Genomic DNA, 16,498 nt, shown 5'->3' with positions numbered 1-16,498 from the left:
CTTATTGACGATGAAACACAGAAATTGCATCCAAATTTAATACAAAAGGCACAATGCCGACTTAAGTACAAGAGGACTGACACTCTCACTTTCTATGATATGAACATCCCCTGTGAGTACAATTTTAGATTCCGATGCTTCACTTCAGGTTTACAGCATCCCTTGGACCTTCTTATTGACGATGAAACACAGATATTGCATCCGAATTTAATACAACAGGCACAATGCCGACTAAAGTACAAGAGGACTGACGCTATAACATTCTATGATTTGAGCCACTCCTGTGAGTCCAGTTATAGATTCCGATGCTTCACTTAAGGTTTACTGTATCCCATCGACCTTCTTATTGACGATGAAACACAGAATTTGCATCCGAATTTAATACGAAAGGCACAATGCCGACTTAAGTACAAGAGGACTGACACTTTAACTTTCTGTGATTTGAGCCACTCCTGTGAGTCCCGTGTTAGATTCCGATGCTTTACTTCAGGTTTACTGTATCCCTGGGACCTTCTTATAAACGATGAAACACAGAAATTACATCCGAATTTAATACAAAAGGCACAATGCTGACTTAAGTACAAGAGGACTGACATTCTAACTTTCTATGATTTGAACCTCTCCTGTGAGTCCAGTTTTAGATTCCGATGCTTCACTTCAGGTTTACTGTATCCGTTGGACCTTCTTTTTGACGATGAAACACTGAAATTGCATCCGAATTAAATACAAAAGGCACAATGCCGACTTAAGTACAAGAGGACTGACAGTCTAAGTTTCTCTGATTTGAACCTCTCCTGTGATTCCAGTTTTAGATTCCGATGCTTCACTTCAGGTTTACTGTATCCCTTGGACCTTCTTATTGCCGATGATACACTGAAATTGCATCCGAATTTAATACAAAAGGCACAATGCCGACTTAAGTACAAGAGGACTGACACTCTAACTTTCTATGATATGAACATCTCCTGTGAGTACAATTTTAGTTTCCGATGCTTCACTTCAGGTTTACAGCATCCCTTGGACCTTCTTATTGACGATGAAACACAGAAATTCAATCCGAATTTAATACAACAGGCACAATGCCGACTTAAGTACAAGAGGACTGACACTATAACTTTCTATGATTTGAGCCACTCCTGTGAGTCCAGTTTTCGATTCCGATGCTTCACTTCAGGTTTACTGTATCCCTTCGACCTTCTTATTGACGATGAAACACAGAAATTGCATCCGAATTTAATACAAAAGGCACAATGCCGACTTAAGTACAAGAGGACTGACACTTTAACTTTCTATGATTTGAACCTCACCTGTGAGTCCAGTTATAGATTTCGATGCTTCACTTCAGGTTTACTGAATCCCTTGGACCTTCTTATTGACGATGAAACACAGAAATTGCATCCGAATTTAATACAAAAGCACAATGCCGACTTAAGTACGAGAGGACTGACACTCTAAATTTCTATGATTTGAACCTCTCCTGTGAGTCCAGTTTTAGATTCCGAGGCTTCACTTCAGATTTACTTTATCCCTTGGGCCTTCTTATTGACGATGAAACACAGAAATTGCATCCGTATTTAATACAAAAGGCACAATGCTGACTTAAATACAAGAGGACTGACACTCTAACTTTCTGTGATTTGAACCACTCCTGTGAGTCCCGTGTTAGATGCCGATGCTTCACTTCAGGTTTACTGTATCCCTGGGACCTTCTTATAAACGATGAAACACAGAAATTACATCCGAATTTAATACAAAAGGCACAATGCCGACCTAAGTACAAAAGGACTGATACTCTAACGTTCTATGATTTCAACCTCTCCTGTGAGTCCAGTTTTAGATTCCGATGCTTCACTTCAGGTTTACTGTATCCCTTGGACCTTCTTATCGACGATGAAACACAGAATTTGCATCCGAATTTAATACAAAAGGCACAATGCTGACTTAAGTACAAGAGGATTGACACTCTAACTTTCTATGATTTGAACCTCTCCTGTGAGCCCAGTTTTCGATTCCGATGCTTCACTTTAGGTTTACTGTATCCCTTGGACCTTCTTATTGACGATGAAACACAGAAATTGCATCCGAATTTAATACAAAAGGCACAATTTCGACTTAAGTACAAGAGGACTGACCCTCCAACTTTCTTTGATTTGAACCTCTCCTGTGATTCCAGTTTTAGATTACGATGCTTCACTTCAGGTTTTCTGTATCCCTTGGACGTTCTTATTGACGATGAAACACAGAAATTGCATCCGTATTTAATACAAAAGGCACAATGCTGACTTAAATACAAGATGACTGACACTTTAACTTTCTGTGATTTGAGCCACTCCTGTGAGTCCCGTGTTAGATTCCGATGCTTTACTTCAGGTTTACTGTATCCCTGGGACCTTCTTATAAACGATGAAACACAGAAATTACATCCGAATTTAATACAAAAGGCATAATGCCGACCTAAGTACAAAAGGACTGATACTCTAACGTTCTATGATTTCAACCTCTCCTGTGAGTCCAGTTTTAGATTCCGATGCTTCACTTCAGGTTTACTGTATCCCTTGGACCTTCTTATTGACGATGAAACACAGAATTTGCATCGGAATTTAATACAAAAGGCACAATGCCGACTTAAGTACAAGAGGATTGACACTCTAACTTTCTATGATTTGAACCTCTCCTGTGAGTCCAGTTTTCGATTCCGATGCTTCACTTCAGGTTTACTGTATCCCTTGGACCTTCTTATTGACGATGAAACACAGGAATTGCATCCGAATTTAATACAAAAGGCACAATTCGGACTTAAGTACAAGAGGACTGACACTCCAAATTTCTTTGATTTGAACCTCTCCTGTGATTCCAGTTTTAGATTACGATGCTTCACTTCAGGTTTTCTGTATCCCTTGGACGTTCTTATTGACGATGAAACACAGAAATTGCATCCGAATTTAATACAAAAGGCACAATGCTGACTTAAGTACATGACGACTGACACTCTAACTTTCTATGATTTGAACCTCACCTGAGAGTCCAGTTTAAGATTCCGATGCTTCACTTCAGGTTTACTGTATACCTTGGACCTTCTTATTGACGATGAAACACAGAAATTGCATCCGAATTTAATACAAAAGGCACAATGCCGACTTAAGTTCAAGAGGACTGACACTCTAACTTTCTATGATATGAACATCTCCTGTGAGTTCAATTTTAGATTCCGATGCTTCACCTCAGGTTTACAGCATCCCTTGGACCTTCTTATTGACGATGAAACACAGAAATTGCATCCGAATTTAATACAACAGGCACAATGCCGACTAAAGTACAAGAGGACTGACACTATAACTTTCTATGATTTGAGCCACTCCTGTGAGTCCAGTTATAGATTCCGATGCTTCACTTCAGGTTTACTGTATCCCTTCGACCTTCTTATTGACGATGAAACACAGAAATTGCATCCGAATTTAATACAAAAGGCACAATGCCGACTTAAGTACAAGAGGACTGACACTTTAACTTTCTATGATTTGAACCTCACCTGTGAGTCGAGTTTTAGATGTCGATGCTTCACTTCAGGTTTACTGAATCCCTTGGACCTTCTTATTGACGATGAAACACACAAATTGCATCCGAATTTAATACAACAGGCACAATGCCAACTAAAGTACAAGTGGACTGACACTATAACTTTCTATGATTTGAGCCACTCCAGTGAGTCCAGTTATAGATTCCGATGCTTCACTTCAGGTTTACTGTATCCCTTCGACCTTCTTATTGACGATGAAACACAGAAATTGCATCCGAATTTAATACAAAAGGCACAATGCCGACTTAAGTACAAGAGGACTGACACTCTAACTTTCTATGATTTGAACCTCTCCTGTGAGTCCAGTTTTAGATGCCGATGCTTCACTTCTATTTTACTGTATCCCTCGGACCTTCTTATTGACGATGAAACACAGAAATTGCATCCGAATTTAATACAAAAGGCACAATGCCGACATAAGTACAAGAGGACTGACACTCTAACTTTCTATGATTTAAACCTCTCCTGTGAGTCCAGTTTTAGATTCCGAGGCTTCAGTTCAGATTTACTGTATCCCTTGGACCTTCTTATTGACGATGAAACACAGAAATTGCATCCGAATTTAATACAAAAGGCACAATGCTGACTTAAGTACAAGAGGACCGACATTCTAACTTTCTATGATTTGAACCACTCCTGTGAGTCCCGTGTTAGATTCCGATGCTTCACTTCAGGTTTACTGTATCCCTTGGACCTTCTTATAAACGATGAAACACAGAAATTACATCCGAATTTAATACAAAAGGCACAATGCCGACCTAAGTACAAGAGGACTGATACTCTAACTTTCTATGATTTGAACCTCTCCTGTGAGTCCAGTTTTACATTCCGATGCTTCACTTCAGGTTTACTGTATACCTTGGACCTTCTTAATGACGATGAAACACAGAAATTGCATCCAAATTTAATACAAAAGGCACAATGCCGACTTAAGTACAAGAGGACTGACACTCTCCCTTTCTATGATATGAACATCCCCTGTGAGTACAATTTTAGATTCCGATGCTTCACTTCAGGTTTACAGCATCCCTTGGACCTTCTTATTGACGATGAAACACAGATATTGCATCCGAATTTAATACAACAGGCACAATGCCGACTAAAGTACAAGAGGACTGACACTATAACATTCTATGAATTGAGCCACTCCTGTGAGTCCAGTTATAGATTCCGATGCTTCACTTAAGGTTTACTGTATCCCATCGACCTTCTTATTGACGATGAAACACAGAATTTGCATCCGAATTTAATACGAAAGGCACAATGCCGACTTAAGTACAAGAGGACTGACACTTTAACTTTCTATGATTTGAACCTCACTTGTGAGTCCAGTTTCAGATTTCGATGCTTCACTTCAGGTTTACTGAATCCCTTGGACCTTCTTATTGACGATGAAACACAGAAATTGCATCCGAATTTAATACAAAATGCACAATGCCGACTTAAGTACAAGAGGACTGACACACTAACATTCTACGATTTGAACCTCTCGTGTGAGTCCAGTTTCAGATTCCGATGCTTCACTTCTGGTTTACTGTATCCCTTGGATCTTCTTATTGACGATGAAACACAGAAATTGCATACGAATTTAATACAAAAGGCACAACGCCGACTTAAGTACAAGAGGACTGACACTCTAACTTTCTATGATTTGAACCTCTCCTGTGAGTCCAGTTTTAGATTCTGATGCTTCACTTCAGGTTTACTGTATCCCTTGGACCTTCTTATTGACGATGAAACACAGAAATTGCATCCGAATTAAATACAAAAGGCACAATGCCGACTTAAGTACAAGAGGACTGACACTCTAAGTTTCTCTGATTTGAACCTCTCCTGTGATTCCAGTTTTAGATTCCGATGCTTCACTTCAGGTTTACTGTATCCCTTGGACCTTGTTATTGACGATGAAACACTGAAATTGCATCCGAATTTAATACAAAAGGCACAATGCCGACTTAAGTACAAGAGGACTGACACTCTAACTTTCTATGATATGAACATCTCCTGTGAGTACAATTTTAGTTTCCGATGCTTCACTTCAGGTTTACAGCATCCCATGGACCTTCTTATTGACGATGAAACACAGAAATTGCATCCGAATTTAATACAACAGGCACAATGCCGACTTAAGTACAAGAGGACTGACACTATAACTTTCTATGATTTGAGCAACTCCTGTGAGTCCAGTTTTCGATTCCGATGCTTCACTTCAGGTTTACTGTATCCCTTCGACCTTCTTATTGACGATGAAACACAGAAATTGCATCCGAATTTAATACAAAAGGCACAATGCCGACTTAAGTACAAGAGGACTGACACTTTAACTTTCTATGATTTGAACCTCACCTGTGAGTCCAGTTATAGATTTCGATGCTTCACTTCAGGTTTACTGAATCCCTTGGACCTTCTTATTGACGATGAAACACAGAAATTGCATCCGAATTTAATACAAAAGCACAATGCCGACTTAAGTACAAGAGGACTGACACTCTAAATTTCTATGATTTGAACCTCTCCTGTGAGTTCAGTTTTAGATTCCGAGGCTTCACTTCAGATTTACTGTATCCCTTGGGCCTTCTTATTGACGATGAACCACAGAAATTGCATCCGTATTTAATACAAAAGGCACAATGCTGACTTAAATACAAGAGGACTGACACTCTAACTTTCTGTGATTTGAACCACTAATGTGAGTCCCGTGTTAGATGCCGATGCTTCACTTCAGGTTCACTGTATCCCTGGGACCTTCTTATAAACGATGAAACACAGAAATTACATCCGAATTTAATACAAAAGGCACAATGCCGACCTAAGTACAAAAGGACTGATACTCTAACGTTCTATGATTTCAACCTCTCCTGTGAGTCCAGTTTTAGATTCCGATGCTTCACTTCAGGTTTACTGTATCCCTTGGACCTTCTTATCGACGATGAAACACAGAATGTGCATCCGAATTTAATACAAAAGGCACAATGCTGACTTAAGTACAAGAGGATTGACACTCTAACTTTCTATGATTTGAACCTCTCCTGTGAGCCCAGTTTTCGATTGCGATGCTTCACTTTAGGTTTACTGTATCCCTTGGACCTTCTTATTGACGATGAAACACAGAAATTGCATCCGAATGTAATACAAAAGGCACAATTCCGACTTAAGTATAAGAGGACTGACCCACCAACTTTCTTTGATTTGAACCTCTCCTGTGATTCCAGTTTTAGATTACGATGCTTCACTTCAGGTTTTCAGTATCCCTTGGACGTTCTTATTGACGATGAAACACAGAAATTGCATCCGTATTTAATACAAAAGTCACAATGCTGACTTAAATACAAGATGACTGACACTTTAACTTTCTGCGATTTGAGCCACTCCTGTGAGTCCCGTGTTAGATTCCGATGCTTCACTTCAGGTTTACTGTATCCCTGGGACCTTCTTATTGACGATGAAACACAGAATTTGCATCGGAATTTAATACAAAAGGCACAATGCCGACTAAAGTACAAGAGGACTGACACTATAACTTTCTATGATTTGAGCCACTCCTGTGAGTCCAGTTATAGATTCCGATGCTTCACTTCAGGTTTACTGTATCCCTTCGACCTTCTTATTGACGATGAAACACAGAAATTGCATCCGAATTTAATACAAAAGGCACAATGAGGACTTAACTACAAGAGGACTGACACTTTAACTATCTATGATTTGAACCTCACCTGTGAGTCGAGTTTTAGATTTCGATGCTTCACTTCAGGTTTACTGAATCCCTTGGACCTTCTTATTGACGATGAAACACACAAATTGCATCCGAATTTAATACAAAAGGCACAATGCCGACTTAAGTACAAGAGGACTGACACTCTAACTTTCTATGATTTGAACCTCTCCTGTGAGTCCAGTTTTAGATTCCGATGCTTCACTTCAGGTTTACTGAATCCCTTGGACCTTCTTATTGACGATGAAACACAGGAATTGCATCCGAATTTAATACAAAAGGCACAATGCCGGCTTAAGTACAAGAGGACTGGCACTATAACTTTCTATGATTTGAACCTCTCCTGTGAGTCCAGTTATAGATGCCGATGCTTCACTTCAGGTTTACTGTATCCTTCGGACCTTCTTATTGACTTTGAAACACAGAAATTGCATCCGACTTTAACACAACAGGCACAATGGCAAGGTAAGTACAAGAGGACTGACACTATAACTTTCTATGATTTGAGCCACTCCTGTGAGTCCAGTTATAGATTCCGATGCTTCACTTCAGGTTTACTGTATCCCTTCGACCTTCTTATTGACGATGAAACACAGAAATTTTATCCAAATTTAATACAAAATGCACAATGCCGACTTAAGTACAAGAGGACTGACACTCTAACATTCTATGATATGAACAATCCTGTGAGTACAATTTTAGATTCCGATGCTTCACTTCAGGTTTACAGCATCCCTTGGACCTTCTTATTGACGATGAAACACAGAAATTGCATCCGAATTTAATACAAAAGGCACAATGCCGACATAAGTACAAGAGGACTGACACTCTAACTTTCTATGATTTAAACCTCTCCTGTGAGTCCAGTTTTAGATTCCGAGGCTTCAGTTCAGATTTACTGTATCCCTTGGACCTTCTTATTGACGATGAAACACAGAAATTGCATCCGAATTTAATACAAAAGGCACTATTCCGACTTAAGTACAAGAGTACTGACACCCTAACTTTCTATGATTTGAACCTCTCCTGTGAGTCCAGTTTTACATTCCGAGGCTTCACTTCAGATTTACTGTATCCCTTGGACCTTCTTATTGACGATGAAACACAGAAATTGCATCCGTATTTAATACAAAAGGCACAATGCCGACTTAAATACAAGAGGACTGACACTCTAAATTTCTGTGATTTGAACCACTCCTGTGAGTCCCGTGTTAGATTCCGATGCTTCACTTCAGGTTTACTGTATACCTTGTACCTTCTTATTGACGATGAAACACAGAAATTGCATCCGAATTTAATACGAAAGGCACAATGCCGACTTAAGTTCAAGAGGACTGACACTCTAACTTTCTATGATATGAACATCTCCTGTGAGTACAATTTTAGATTCCGATGCTTCACTTCAGGTTTACAGCATCCCTTGGACCTTCTTATTGACGATGAAACACAGAAATTGCATCCGAATTTAATACAACAGGCACAATGCCGACTAAAGTACAAGAGGACTGACACTATAGCTTTCTATGATTTGAGCCACTCCTGTGAGTCCAGTTATAGATTCCGATGCTTCACTTCAGGTTTACTGTATCCCTTCGACCTTCTTATTGACGATGAAACACAGAAATTGCATCCGAATTTAATACAAAAGGCACAATGCCGACTTAAGTACAAGAGGACTGACACTTTAACTATCTATGATTTGAACCTCACCTGTGAGTCGAGTTTTAGATTTCGATGCTTCACTTCAGGTTTACTGTATCCCTTGGACCTTCTTATTGACGATGAAACAAAGGAATTGCATCCGAATTTAATACAAAAGGCACAATGCCGACTTAAGTACAAGAGGACTGACACTCTAACTTTCTATGATTTGAACCTCTCCTGTGAGTCCAGTTTTAGATGCCGATGCTTCACTTCAGGTTTACTGTATCCCTCGGACCTTCTTATTGACGATGAAACACAGAAATTGCATCCGAATTTAACACAACGGGCACAATATCGAGTTAAGTACAAGAGGACTGACACTATAACTTATTATGATTTGAGCCACTCCTGTGAGTCCAGTTATAGATTCCGATGCTTCACTTCAGGTTTACTGTATCCCTTCCACCTTCTTATTGACGATGAAACACGGAAATTGCATCCAAATTTAATAGAAAAGGCACAATGCCGACTTAAGTACAAGAGGACTGACACTCTAAGTTTCTCTGATTTGAACCTCTCCTGTGATTCCAGTTTCAGATTCCGATGCTTCACTTCAGGTTTACTGTATCCCTTGAACCTTCTTATTGACGATGTAACACAGAAATTGCATCCGAATTTAATACAAAAGGCACAATGCCGACTTAAGTTCAAAATTACTGACACCCTAACCTTCTATGATATAAACATCTCCTGTGAGTACAATTTTAGATTCCAATGCTTCACTTCAGGTTTACAGCATCCCTTGGACCTACTTATTGACGATGAAACACAGAAATTGCATCCGAATTTAATAAAACAGGCACAATGCCGACTAAAGTAAAAGAGGACTGACACTATAACTTTCTATGATTTGAGCCACTCCTGTGAGTCCAGTTATAGATTCCGATGCTTCACTTCAGGTTTACTGTATCCCTTCGACCTTCTTATTGACGATGAAACACAGAAATTGCATCCGAATTTAATACAAAAGGCACAATGCCGACTTAAGTACAAGAGGACTGACACTTTAACTTTCTATGATTTGAACCTCACCTGTGAGTCGAGTTTTAGATTTCGATGCTTCACTTCAGGTTTACTGAATCCCTTGGACCTTCTTATTGACGATGAAACACACAAATTGCATCCGAATTTAATACAAAATGCGCAATGCCGACTTAAGTACAAGCGGACTGACACTCTAACTTTCTATGATTTGAACCTCTCCTGTGAGTCCAGTTTTAGATTCCGATGCTTCACTTCAGGTTTACTGTATCAGTTGGACCTACTTATTGACGATGAAACACAGGAATTGCATCCGAATTTAATACAAAAGGCACAATGCCGACTTAAGTACAAGAGGACTGACACTCTACCTTTCTATGATTTGAACCTCTCCTGTGAGTCCAGTTTTAGATTCCGATGCTTCACTTCTGGTTTACTGAATCCCTTGGACCTTCTTATTGACGATGAAACACACAAATTGCATCCAAATTTAATACAAAAGGCACAATGCCGACTTAAGTACAAGAGGACTGACACTCTAACTTTCTATGATTTGAACCTCTCCTGTGAGTATAGTTTTAGATTCCGATGCTTCACTTCAGGTTTACTGTATCCCTTCGACCTTCTTATTGACGATGAAACACAGGAATTGCATCCGAATTTAATACAAAAGGCACAATGCCGACTTAAGTACAAGAGGACTGACACTCTAACTTTCTATGATTTGAACCTCTCCTGTGAGTCCAGTTTTAGATGCCGATGCTTCACTTCAGGTTTACTGTATCCCTCGGACTTTCTTATTGACGATGAAACACAGAAATTGCATCCGAATTTAATACAAAAGGCACAATGCCGACATAAGTACAAGAGGACTGACACTCTAACTTTCTATGATTTGAACCTCTCCTGTGAGTCCAGTTTTAGATTCCGAGGCTTCACTTCAGATCTACTGTATCCCTTGGACCTTCTTATTGACGATGAAACACAGAAATTGCATACGAATTTAATAAAAAAATGCACAATGCTGACTTAAGTACAAGAGAACCGACATTCTAACTTTCTATGATTTGAACCACTCCTGTGAGTCCCGTGTTAGATTCCGATGCTTCACTTCTGGTTTACTGTATCCCTTGGACCTTCTTATTGACGATGAAACACAGAAATTGCATCCGTATTTAATACAAAAGGCACAACGCTGACTTAAATACATGAGGACTGACACTCTAACTTTCTGTGATTTGAACCACTCCTGTGAGTCCCGTGTTAGATTCCGATGCTTCACTTCAGGTTTACTGTATCCCTGGGACCATCTTATAAACGAAGAAACACAGAAATTACATCCGAATTTAATACAAAAGGCACAATGCCGATCTAAGTACAAAACGACTGATACTCTAACGTTCTATGATTTCAACCTCTCCTGTGAGTCCAGTTTTAGATTCCGATGCTTCACTTCAGGTTTACTGTATCCCTTGGACCTTCTTATTGACGATGAAACACAGAATTTGCATCCGAATTTAATACAAAAGGCACAATGCCGACTTAAGTACAAGAGGATTGACACTCTAACTTTCTATGATTTGAACCTCTCCTGTGAGTCCAGTTTTTGATTCCGATGCTTCACTTCAGGTTTACTGTATCCCTTGGACCTTCTTATTGACGATGAAACACAGAAATTGCATCCGAATTTAATACAAAAGGCACAATTCCGACTTAAGTACAAGAGGACTGACACTATAACTTTCTTTGATTTGAACGTCTCCTGTGATTCCAGTCTTAGATTACGATGCTTCACTTCAGGTTTTCTGTATCCCTTGGACGTTCTTATTGACGATGAAACACAGAAATTGCATCCAAATTTAATACAAAAGGCACAATGCTGACTTAAGTACATGAGGACTGACACTCTAACTTTCTATGATTTGAACCTCACCAGTGAGTCCAGTTTAAGATTCCGATGCTTCACTTCAGGTTTACTGTATACCTTGTACCTTCTTATTGACGATAAAACACAGAAATTGCATCCGAATTTAATACAAAAGGCACAATGCTGACCTAAGTACAAGAGGACTGACACTCTAACTTTCTATGATATGAACATCTCCTGCGAGTACAATTTTAGATTCCGATGCTTCACTTCAGGTTTGCAGCATCCCTTGGACCTTCTTATTGACGATGAAACACATAAATGGCATCCGAATTTAATACAACAGGCACAATGCCGACTTAAGTACAAGAGGACTGGCACTCTAACTTTCTATGATTTGAGCCACTCCTGTGAGTCCAGTTATAGATTTTGATGCTTCACTTCATGTTTACTGTATCCCTTCGACCTTCTTATTGACGATGAAACACAGAAATTTCATCCAAATTTAATAGAAAAGGCACAATGCCGACTTAAGTACAAGAGGACTGACACTCTAAGTTTCTCTGATTTGAACCTCTCCTGTGATTCCAGTTTTAGATTCCGATGCTTCACTTCAGGTTAACTGTATCCCTTGAACCTTCTTATTGACGATGAAACACAGTAATTGCATCCGAATTTAATACAAAAGGCACAATGCTGACTTAAGTACAAGAGGACTGACACTCAAACTTTCTATGATTTGAACCTTACCTGTGAGTCCAGTTTAAGATTCCGATGCTTCACTTCAGGTTTACTGTATACCTTGGACCTTCTTATTGACGATGAAACACAGAAATTTCATCCGAATTTAATACAAAAGGCACAATGCCGACCTAAGTACAAAAGGACTGACACTCTAACTTTCTATGATATGAACATCTCCTGCGAGTACAATTTTAGATTCCGATGCTTCACTTCAGGTTTGCAGCATCCCTTGGACCTTCTTATTGACGATGAAACACAGAAATGGCATCCGAATTTAATACAACAGGCACAATGCCGACTTAAGTACAAGAGGACTGACACTATAGCTTTCTATGATTTGAGCCACTCCTGTGAGTCCAGTTATAGATTCCGATGCTTCACTTCAGGTTTACTGTATCCCTTCGACCTTCTTATTGACGATGAAACACAGGAATTGCATCCGAATTTAATACAAAAGGCACAATTCCGACTTAAGTACAAGAGGACTGACACTCTAACTTTCTATGATTTGAACCTCTCCTGTGAGTCCAGTTTTAGATGCCGATGCTTCACTTCAGGTTTACTGTATAACTCGGGCCTTCTTATTGACGATGAAACACAGAAATTGCATCCGAATTTAACACAACGGGCACAATATCGAGTTAAGTACAAGAGGACTGACACTATAACTTATTATGATTTGAACCACTCCTGTGAGTCCAGTTATAGATTCCGATGCTTCACTTCAGGTTTACTGTATCCCTTCCACCTTCTTATTGACGATGAAACACGGAAATTGCATCCAAATTTAATAGAAAAAGCACAATGCCGACTTAAGTACAAGAGGACTGACACTCTAAGTTTCTCTGATTTGAACCTCTCCTGTGATTCCAGTTTCAGATTCCGATGCTTCACTTCAGGTTTACTGTATCCCTTGAACCTTCTTATTGACGATGTAACACAGTAATTGCATCCGAATTTAATACAAAAGGCACAATGCCGACTTAAGTTCAAAATTACTGACACTCTAACTTTCTATGATATAAACATCTCCTGTGAGTACAATTTTAGATTCCAATGCTTCACTTCAGGTTTACAGCATCCCTTGGACCTACTTATTGACGATGAAACACAGAAATTGCATCCGAAATTAATAAAACAGGCACAATGCCGACTAAAGTAAAAGAGGACTGACACTATAACTTTCTATGATTTGAGCCACTCCTGTGAGTCCAGTTATAGATTCCGATGCTTCACTTCAGGTTTACTGTATCCCTTCGACCTTCTTATTGACGATGAAACACAGAAATTGCATCCGAATTTAATACAAAAGGCACAATGCCGACTTAAGTACAAGAGGACTGACACTTTAACTTTCTATGATTTGAACCTCACCTGTGAGTCGAGTTTTAGATTTCGATGCTTCACTTCAGGTTTACTGAATCCCTTGGACCTTCTTATTGACGATGAAACACACAAATTGCATCCGAATTTAATACAAAAGGCACAATGCCGACTTAAGTACAAGCGGACTGACACTCTAACTTTCTATGATTTGAACCTCTCCTGTGAGTCCAGTTTTAGATTCCGATGCTTCACTTCAGGTTTACTGTATCAGTTGGACCTACTTATTGACGATGAAACACAGGAATTGCATCCGAATTTAATACAAAAGGCACAATGCCGACGTAAGTACAAGAGGACTGACACTTTAACTTTCTATGATTTGAACCTCACCTGTGAGTCGAGTTTTAGATTTCGATGCTTCACTTCAGGTTTACTGAATCCCTTGGACCTTCTTATTGACGATGAAACACACAAATTGCATCCGAATTTAATACAAAAGGCACAATGCCGACTTAAGTACAAGCGGACTGACACTCTAACTTTCTATGATTTGAACCTCTCCTGTGAGTCCAGTTTTAGATTCCGATGCTTCACTTCAGGTTTACTGTATCCCTTGGACCTTCTTATTGACGATGAAACACAGGAATTGCATCCGAATTTAATACAAAAGGCACAATGCCGACTTAAGTACAAGAGGACTGACACTCTAACTTTCTATGATTTGAACCTCTCCTGTGAGTCCAGTTTTAGATGCCGATGCTTCACTTCAGGTTTACTGTATCCCTCGGACCTTCTTATTGACGATGAAACACAGAAATTGCATCCGAATTTAATACAAAAGGCACAATGCCGACATAAGTCCAAGAGGACTGACACTCTAACTTTCTATGATTTGAACCTCTCCTGTGAGTCCAGTTTTAGATTCCGAGGCTTCACTTCAGATTTACTGTATCCCTTGGACCTTCTTATTGACGATGAAACACAGAAATTGCATACGAATTTAATAAAAAAATGCACAATGCTGACTTAAGTACAAGAGAACCGACATTCTAACTTTCTATGATTTGAACCACTCCTGTGAGTCCCGTGTTAGATTCCGATGCTTCACTTCTGGTTTACTGTATCCCTTGGACCTTCTTATTGACGATGAAACACAGAAATTGCATCCGTATTTAATACAAAAGGCACAATGCTGACTTAAATACATGAGGACTGACACTCTAACTTTCTGTGATTTGAACCACTCCTGTGAGTCCCGTGTTAGATTCCGATGCTTCACTTCAGGTTTACTGTATCCCTGGGACCTTCTTATAAACGAAGAAACACAGAAATTACATCCGAATTTAATACAAAAGGCACAATGCCGATCTAAGTACAAAAGGACTGATACTCTAACGTTCTATGATTTCAACCTCTCCTGTGAGTCCAATTTTAGATTCCGATGCTTCACTTCAGGTTTACTGTATCCCTTGGACCTTCTTATTGACGATGAAACACAGAATTTGCATCCGAATTTAATACAAAAGGCACAATGCCGACTTAAGTACAAGAGGATTGACACTCTAACTTTCTATGATTTGAACCTCTCCTGTGAGTCCAGTTTTTGATTCCGATGCTTCACTTCAGGTTTACTGTATCCCTTGGACCTTCTTATTGACGATGAAACACAGAAATTGCATCCGAATTTAATACAAAAGGCACAATTCCGACTTAAGTACAAGAGGATTGACACTCTAACTTTCTATGATATGAACATCTCCTGTGAGTACAATTTTAGATTCCGATGCTTAACTTCAGGTTTACAGCATCCCTTGGACCTTCTTATTGACGATGAAACACAGAAATTGCATCCGAATTTAATACAACAGGCACAATGCCGACTTTAGTACAAGAGGACTGACACTATAGCTTTCTATGATTTGAGCCACTCCTGTGAGTCCAGTTATAGATTCCGATGCTTCACTTCAGGTTTACTGTATCCCTTCGACCTTCTTATTGACGATGAAACACAGAAATTGCATCCGAATTTAATACAAAAGGCACAATGCCGACTTAAGTACAAGAGGACTGACACTTTAACTTTCTACGATTTGAACCTCACCTGTGAGTCGAGTTTTAGATTTCGATGCTTCACTTCAGGTTTACTGAATCCCTTGGACCTTCTTATTGACGATGAAACACACAAATTGCATCCGAATTTAATACAAAAGGCACAATGCCGACTTAAGTACAAGAGGACTGACACTCTAACTTTCTATGATTTGAACCTCTCCTGTGAGTCCAGTTTTAGATTCCGATTCTTCACTTCAGGTTTACTGTATCCCTTGGACCTTCTTATTGACGATGAAACACAGGAATTGCATCCGAATTTAATACAAAAGGCACAGTGCCGACTTAAGTACAAGAGGACTGACATTCTAACTTTCTATGATTTGAACCTCTCCTGTGAGTCCAGTTTTAGATGCCGATGCTTCACTTCAGGTTTACTGTATCCCTCGGACCTTCTTATTGACGATGAAACACAGAAATTGCATCCGAATTTAACACAACAGGCACAATGCCGAGTTAAGTACAAGAGGACTGACAC

Source organism: Schistocerca americana, unplaced genomic scaffold (assembly GCF_021461395.2).
Source record: "Schistocerca americana isolate TAMUIC-IGC-003095 unplaced genomic scaffold, iqSchAmer2.1 HiC_scaffold_91, whole genome shotgun sequence".
In the NCBI taxonomy this organism is placed as follows: domain Eukaryota; kingdom Metazoa; phylum Arthropoda; class Insecta; order Orthoptera; family Acrididae; genus Schistocerca; species Schistocerca americana.
Note: the sequence above shows the minus strand (reverse complement) of the source record.